General features: G+C 34.4%; 1 protein-coding gene across 8 annotated transcripts in view; it reads left to right on the top strand.

Annotated features, from left to right (window-relative positions):
* Positions 1–8,737, top strand: part of LOC138933517 (TWiK family of potassium channels protein 7) — a 237,094-nt gene that overhangs the window by 109,454 nt on the left and 118,903 nt on the right. For 7 of the 8 annotated variants that reach the window (XM_070296272.1, XM_070296270.1, XM_070296268.1 and 4 more), the window contains one exon: positions 5,311–5,370. The exons of the other annotated variant lie outside the window; for it this stretch is intronic. The gene's annotated coding sequence lies outside the window, so the exon portion shown is untranslated. The remainder of the gene's footprint in view (positions 1–5,310; positions 5,371–8,737) is intronic. 8 annotated transcript variants of the gene reach the window in all.

Below are 8,737 nucleotides of genomic sequence, written 5' to 3'. Positions count from 1 at the left end.
AATAATATAATAATAATATAATGTTAATTATGTAATATATTATTAATAATATAATAATAATATAATATTAATTATATAATATATTATTAATAATATAATATTTTATTTAAAAATCGTAGAAATTTATTTTCAATTGTATATTTAAAATGAGGATTAATTCCGTTTTAACGCGTTATTGTTTTTTATTGCGCGCGAATATCAACGTGTCTCTCTGCAGAACACATTGTTGGACTATGTTTTGCCTCGTCTACCGCATAACGTGTTGATATGCTAAGTGAAACTTTGTATATAGCTTGCAAATCAACGGCATACCGTTGTTTGGAGGTTCTTGTTCATTCGAGTTGTCGAGAACTTAGCGATCACGTTCTCGTTGTCTCGTTTTATGTCGAGTGTCAGTTTAACAGATAAAAACATTGTTAATATTGAAACGTCAGACATGTACAAACACAAGTGTTTATTTCTCTACTTTCGTATCAGAAATTTGATTTTATTTATATATTATAAACACTAATTATACAGGGTATCCCCAATTTAAATGGCAAAACTTTAAGAGCGTGTAGGGGACCGAAAAATTAAGACAAGAAGTCCTTTAAAGGTTCGCTCGTTTTTGCTCCATTTTAGAGAAAATCGCAAAAATTCAATCTCTCATTGTCAGTTGCTCTCTCGAGTTAATTGGCACCGAATAAACTTTCTGCTTCAAGGTTCCTTACATATGTAAACACTTGATGTTATCCTTTACGGTGCCAATCAATTCAATAGAGCAATTAGGAGACCGAATCATAGATGCAGTGCACCAAATATCACTAGAACAATGTCTAGCTGCAATTAATGAGATCAGTTCTAGATGTAATGCTTGCATTGATGCAAGAGGCCAACATTTTGAACAATATCTGCATTAAATAGACGATAACATAAATAAAATGTAAATAAATAAGTAAAAAAACGAAAATTTGTTTTGTTTTGTTTGTGATTTTCTCCAAAATAAACGAGCAAACCACTAAAGGACTTTCTGTCTTAGCTTTTCGATCCCCTACACGCTCCTGAAGTTTTGCCATTTAAATTTGGGACACTCTGTATATAATACCATATATATTATAAATACATTATTTAAAGGTCGGTATATTAGCAAACAAGTTGCAAAAGGCAATTTTACTATATTTCGCACTTAATAAATGTATAAGTTTGCGAAAATTAATATGATGATGGTGTTCGCGGAACATTTTATAATGATTTTCGCTATCGGGATATGGGTTATGATTTAATAATATGTTGAATATTCTATGCAGTAATTATATATAACGCGCGATTTGACGCAATACAGTCACGCTTGTGGTGCGATTAACTGGTTAGCATGAAAATTACACATACATATATAATTTATAGTTGGATCAACGTTATCTATCATACGATTTATCCATCGACGGTACCGTTATACGACTATTCGCACCGCAATATGACTTCGATCATTGCGAATTAGTCATTGCCTATGAAATATATAATATATGCATTGATTATGCTATTAATATTGGGATAATTAATATATGAGTTCACAAATACACCGCATATGCAAATTATAGATATATATGATGATTTATACCCTCAAATTTGCTTGCCATTGTAGAAATATTTTGTCCTATAATCGAATAACAATTATATAATGATAATAATCTAGAGATTCGTTGATATGAAGAGTCATTTAATATAATTTAAATGTTTTCGTCTGAAAATTAAGTAATATTGCGAAATTGTTGAATTTTTAATGATTTATAAGCTTTCTTTCGCGAAAGATTTGAAAGTTTCTTTCTTCTTTGTACATCACTTCAGCCCATTATAGCTCTTTTAACAAGTTATTTTTAGAGATTCTGTTAAATATTTAAACCTTTATCGCTTGTCTGTGCAAAAATTAATATTTCACGATAGTTTAATAGTAATCATAAATATGTTATTTTTTTAAACATAAAGCTTTGAAATTTCTAAAAATATAGTGATATATCTTTTCTTCACAATGTTTTATTCAATACTTTTATTCAATATCTTTGAATGCGTCATTTTTAATTTATATAAGTATTTGAAGATCTTTTTACGGATTTATAAAATATAAAATACATCTTTAGCTTAAAAATAATATTTTTGCAATATAAAAGATAGTTGGATAAAAATAAATAAATATTAGATTGCGTACAGTGTGACATAAATCTTAATTAATATACTATATACTATACTATATACTAAATACTATAATTAATAGTTGTTAATGATTAATCTTATTGCGAGAAGATCGCATAGTACAGCACCCATATATTCTATCATAGTCCATTCTACATTCGCAAACGACAACTTAATGCAAAAAATTCAATTTTTTTTTTTTACGATAATTGCCTTCGATTTTTTGATCGCGTTTAGTAGACGTTTAATTGTCAGAATTTAGTTACTACGTGCGTATTGGACATACACGTACGTGGCTCTTGTCCATTGGATTCCGAGAGCCGTGGATACAGGTGTACAAATTCCATTTTCCGTGTGTATGTACAGAAACGTGATTCACATGGAAGAGCAACCCTCGTGTCTGCGTACGCGTGAGAATTTGATCCATCCTTCAAGTTCAGTACATGGTAAATGTCAGACCGTGACCCCTTACAGGGGAGATCATCCAGACGGTTAAGAAGTTCTAATTACTCAAAGTTACTTCAACGAATAATTCGCACCGTGGAATAAAATATCCGCTTTTAATTAAAATTTACTTGGAAATTTGTCAAATAATAGGGAGACAAAAGGTATTTCAAGTTCTTCTTGCTAAAATATTATATTTAACAGGATGAAGTATTAATTATTTAATTATAGAGAGTCAAAAATGTTATTAAATTTAAAACTCACATTTTTTTCTCTCATAAGTAAAACTATTATTACAGCATTTTATTAATTGTATTTAGACGATTAAAATTATTTCTCGCTATTGCTTTCTCTCATATATTATTGCCTTATCAATAACTTTACATTTCTAAATTTAGAATATAATATTTACTACGTAATTTTTGTTTAACAAAATGTAAAAGCGTATTGATATAGAGAAAATTTGACGCTAAATTACCTTATATACAATAAAATTCCCAATGTGCTTTCCGAGAAAGAATGTTCTTTAAAACATTATATCGGGTGCAATAAAGTTGAAAATATTAAGGTAGCGATAGTTACAGAATGAAAAGAGTAAAGTTCAACAAAGAAACTTTTTATCGAAAAAATTGCGTTTATGTAAAAAATTGTCAGTAATGTTTTTTCATTCTTAATTAAGCCCTTTGAATCTTTTCTAATACAATTCGATCGACGCATTATGGACGGAAGATTTTGTAAACATCGAAATAATGACATTAATAATGTGAATAGCCGTATTTGCGTCATATAATGAAAATTAAGGTTTTAAACAAAGAGGTCTTTGTTATACTTTGCTCCATTATTTCATGGTGCATGGCAATATTGCTGAACATTATTTAGCCATGTAACGTTACAAACCGGCCGCGCCGGTTGTATATGACCCGTTAAAGTTAGAGAAATTAATAGTGCGTCGCAACTTTGGTTTAATCCTCGTGCTGTAAAAATATGCAACTTTGGTAACTAAACAATTAACTTATATCCGAGTTTTATAATCCCGAGTACGTTTCGTTGTTACATTAGAACGTGTTTTATTGCACATAAGCTTTCTATGTGCGTGTCTGTCATCAATTAAGGTATACTTGTCACTATTTTGTTCTTACTTAATTTCTCTCACTTTGATACGCGGACATAAAAAAGAGATAAGCGTACAATTTATACAATAGCGTGTGCTGTGAAAATTATAAATTATTACTTCTTCACGTGTACCAGTTCTATATCTTTGAAATTTAGCGCAACATGGAGATTGCGATATGAAGAATCTCGTATATAAATTAACGCGATACGTTATTATCGGGGACGTAAGGAAATGTCTAAGAATGAGCTTACGAGCTTTTGTCGCGCGTGAGAGAACGTGCAACGGTTTACGCGCGGTTGAATCGCGCGCGCGTTATCGAGCGCTGGGGAACGCGGTCATATTATGCATATTAATTGTAACACGACGCAATAGAGCGCTGACGAATTCAACGCACATGCAAGCTAACAAGCGTCGAAACACGGGAGTAGGAACGTAGGGGGTGAGAAACTTGTCATACGCGTGTAAATAAGGCGTAATATATGAGGCTTAAACTGTGAGGCCGCGGACCCGGGGATTATCTCCTCTTCCCCTCCAGCCCTTTACGCAAGCCGCGCACGCACCCTTTCCCCTACGTAAATGGAATGCAAAGTACATTCGGGCGTAAATCATGCGATAGAAACGACTCGGTAATCCATTGCCCGCGGCGCCGGCCGGCGTAAATCGAGAAGATTGTGACAATGATTCAACGCAGGTTTATGGCACTCCGTGTAATTAAGTCGTATCCGACTAGTATTACGCATGCAAACGTCGCGTTGAACACGCGTTCGCGCACCGTCGCCGCTTGCGGATGTAATCGGATTGTCCCGGGAAATTCTATGCCCGTTGCAAGTTTCTTTCCTATATTTGTCCGCTGTATTATTTTTTTCTCTTCTACTTTTTTTTCTTCTCTTTTGTAATTCGACGTCACTCGATGAGGGTTAATTTTTTTTCATGACGCAATTGTGAGCGCCAATCTACAATATATTCTAATCGTACTGTCAAGGAATATCTAGATGTCAAAATGATTTTGCGCTCAACAGACTTCTCGTTGTTGTTTTTTTTTGTTTTTTGTTTCAACTCGTGTATCACATGTACATGTGTATGTGTATAAATTATACAAATTTTTTTAATCTATTTCATTTATTTCTTTTATTATTTTCTCAGTTATTTTCTCATATTTGCAAGATTATATGTTGCACCTACTCATTAAACTTTTAAGTTAAATCACAAAAACTTGTGTTAGAAATTGTATATAATATTAGAATAATAAATCTATCGATCAATGAATAATAATTAGAATAACGCATATGTATATATTTATATCTACTTTTATATCAATATATTGTAATATATTATTTACAAATACTTTCGCGTAAAATTATCTAGGAGCATTCTATCTTTTCTCGGACTCGACGAAATTTTTACGATTCGATAAATTGCAGCAGACTTTTTATGTGAGATGTCGACGATATCGTATCAAACGTTAAAGTCTGGCATAGGGAACAAATTCGCCGGATAAACTTGTCTTACGGCTGATCTTTTTTTTATGCCACTTCACTGTCTTTATCACTATCGTTAACTTATGTCCTCTTCCTTCTTTGTAACAGGTGGTGGCGAACAAACTCGTGGGAACAGAGGCGAATCCTCCTTATAAATCTCGTAGAAAAGTAAGTCTATACACACAATTTTTAATTTTACGAACATAAAAAGTAATTTATAAAGGTCTTCTCTCTTAACTCTATCTACGACTTTAACGCGATATAAAAATAGTTTCGAGTTGTGGCGGATCTCGAATAAATTACGTATTTAGGAGAATTGTTAAGGGATCCGCGAGAAGGCATTTCTCGATTGATTTGCGTGTTTTTCGAGTACAAATTTTAAACCATTATTATTAAATCTAACGCTGTTTCGTATAAAATAGAACTTTTGCAATAGCAAGAGTGTGGAGGAAACTTCGACTAATTGCTTTGAACGTTAAAAGTTTCTTACGCCTTTTAACTTTTAACATTATTTTCTACATGTGTTAAACAATGGATTTTTCATATATTAACATATCATACGATGATTGTCCGCTAGCTTCCTTATTGTAAATTTAAGCACACTTATGTGTATATTGTTCGGAACTTATTTGAAATTCCACCAACATCAAATTTTGCCTGGACTCATACTTTTTAAAGTAGCTTTAAATATGCGTCAGTTACTGTGAAATTTATCTCACTCTGTGCCGTATTTTCGTAATATATTTTCATGATACATTCAAAATTAAAATCTCATTAACGAAGTCAAATTTCAATTTAAAATTTCCTTTAGAATATAGTCTTAACGTCATTAAGGAACGGAAATAAGAAGTTTACCAAAGATCTTAATATAGGGCTGACGACAAAAAGCGAACTCGCAGTACGCGAAACTGTCACGGAATTAACCCATTTAAAAGTGCCGACTACCAGATGCAAATTACAATTTTTGCATCTTTAACAAGGCATCGTGGGCTTCGACGGGGATAATTTTGTAGCGAAGTTTCGAAAATAAATAAAACCATTTGCGCGCTCGCGAACGGTAGCGTAGACCATATTCATGTTTTATCCTTAGCCTAGTTCGTAATGGGCATCGTACTTTTAATGGAAATTTTGTGCTTTCATTACTAACATAAGACTTCAATGTACGCTTACTATTCATTCTATTTCTGCGCGTACGCGTACGCGTGAATGAATGATAAGAAAATGAATAAGAAAATTTCTCTTTCATAAAAATTTATTTATGCATGCATAACAAAACATTTATTTATTTGGAGAAAACGAATTTATTCGAGTAATGCAATATTTAATATGTCGCGTAATATGTCTATTCGCTTATGTGAAAAATGAATTCATCGAGAACCAACATACACATTTTGTAGATTGATATTTTATCGATAGCTTTATTTTATCGCTACTTCCCTTCCTCTCTCACTTCATGGAAGAGCGTTGTAATACTCGTAAACTAGCACGTTATCGAATTAATGCGACCTGTATCAACGATGATATGCAAGTTTGCGTAAACATTTTGACACCGCTGAGAGTGCACAATTCCAAATTGTACAGCGACCTGGCGACGATAAGGGGAACGCGTCCTTTTCATCGCAAACGAATATATCCGAAATTCGAAGTGGCGGTTTCAACGACACATCTGGATCTTCAACAACTCGTACTGTTGACACAGTCGTATCTCGCGTCTGCTATTCCCAAATGGCACCAATGGTCTAAATCTCTAAATTATCAATCATTTGCCATTAGCAGCACAAACTTCTCCCCTGAGACACGAGAGATGTACGTATCCAAACTTTACGTTCTCGTAAAGTCAACAAATGCTGCGATATCTATATTTCGCTAGAGAAGAAGTTAAAGCGACCAGAATATTGCAATTATATACTGAGCGGGAGATATTTTATTGACAGAATAGGTGATTACGATACACTCATAAAAAGTATTTTAAATACTATTAACATTTATTTATATAATCTCTTTTTTATTGTTAATCGCGTCGTCAGAAGTTTTGAAGAGAATGTTCGCATTTAATAAATTCATTATTATCGTCTTTTAAAGACGGCCTAATGGTATTGAGACATATCACAAGTTTCATTCCTTATTCGCGATCCCCTTTAATTAAAGGTTTACGACGCATTCTCCTTCATTACGCGACGCATCGTGTCGGAACTCCCTGCGAGGGAATAGCAGCTCAAATTGCATGCAGTTACGCAATTACAAGGGTTAAGACGTTATCCTTAACGAGAATCCTCAAACTGGTCATTTAGCTGCCGACATAACGTTAAAGGCGATAGGTCGCGTCTTTCAGACCTTAAGGTATTGACACAACGGCTTTTAGTCGTCTCGCAAATCGCTGCGTCTTCCTTCCATTCGCATTATGGCACATTGCTTTTACTGCTGTTTCTCTCTTTCCCTTCCTCATTTCGTCATGTCAGTGTGTCGTCACCGGAAGCAGAATGGGTTGACCCACATGCAACAACAATGCTTGCCCTCGACTAACTGCAACGACCACATCGATCGTGGCAGTAGCTAAAGTTGCCTGGTGCAGCTTTGACTTCTCGTTCGTCATTCCCTCCCCCCACCCTCTCTCTTTTCCTCGGTATCTCACCTTTTTCCGCTCCTCTTTGCGCCCAGTGTATCCACGTGTTTAGTCGTCCATGAGGCTTTCTCTTTCCCGATAATGTTGCCTCCCTTGCTTAAGCAGTTTCCGGCATTACGCGAACGGTTCCAGAGTTGATCGGTCGGAGCGATTTCCTCGCGAATCTTTCCCGGATCGATCAATATCGCCACCAGAGATTAAAATTCTGCTTTGAATTCAGTTGACCGTGTCGTAGGGAAGTATACGGAGGACAAAGACGATTTGCTTGGTGTTTGCTCGGAATTAAAATACGCCCTATATTTGCGACAAAATGATAATCGCGATATAACGTATGCGAATTTGTATTTTATGTCGCATTAATTAAACTGCATCTTTGAAAGCCGTTGAATATCATCGTGATTTTTCGACCCGATACGCACTCGATTCGAAGAATCGCGCGTGCTGTTCGCCGTAACTTTATATGCATATCTCAGGAAAGGGTCCACGGGTTCTTGAAAAGTTTCTTCTCGAAGTTCTTGAAAGTTCTTTGGCGTCTCGATAAGTTATCCAAGTTGTCAATTCACCCCTTATTCGAAGACAGAAGACAAAATTTATATTTTATTATAGCAATATTGATGCACATTTACTTCGAATGTGTTATAGATTATTCAGAATGGATGGTACAAGCGGGAGGAATGCATAATCTCTCTGTATCTACGGTCTCGAAATTTCATTCAAATTTTAAACGCATCTTTGCAGTACATCGGTTGCTCGATAACATCTTATTTTATATGCAACGCGAGATGCGTTCTGAAATATATAACTTTATTTTATCGCGATACGAGGACGAAATATATCGCGATGAGTATGAAACGAATCTGAAATTAATGTAATAATAAGCGAATTCGCGTGCTTCGGAATAACAAATTAGGT

This window comes from Polyergus mexicanus, unplaced genomic scaffold, assembly GCF_030449975.1.
Source record: "Polyergus mexicanus isolate NDT 795.1 unplaced genomic scaffold, iyPolMexi1.0 SCAF_5, whole genome shotgun sequence".
Lineage (NCBI taxonomy): Eukaryota > Metazoa > Arthropoda > Insecta > Hymenoptera > Formicidae > Polyergus > Polyergus mexicanus.
Note: the sequence above shows the minus strand (reverse complement) of the source record. Positions and strands in the feature narration are given on the sequence as shown.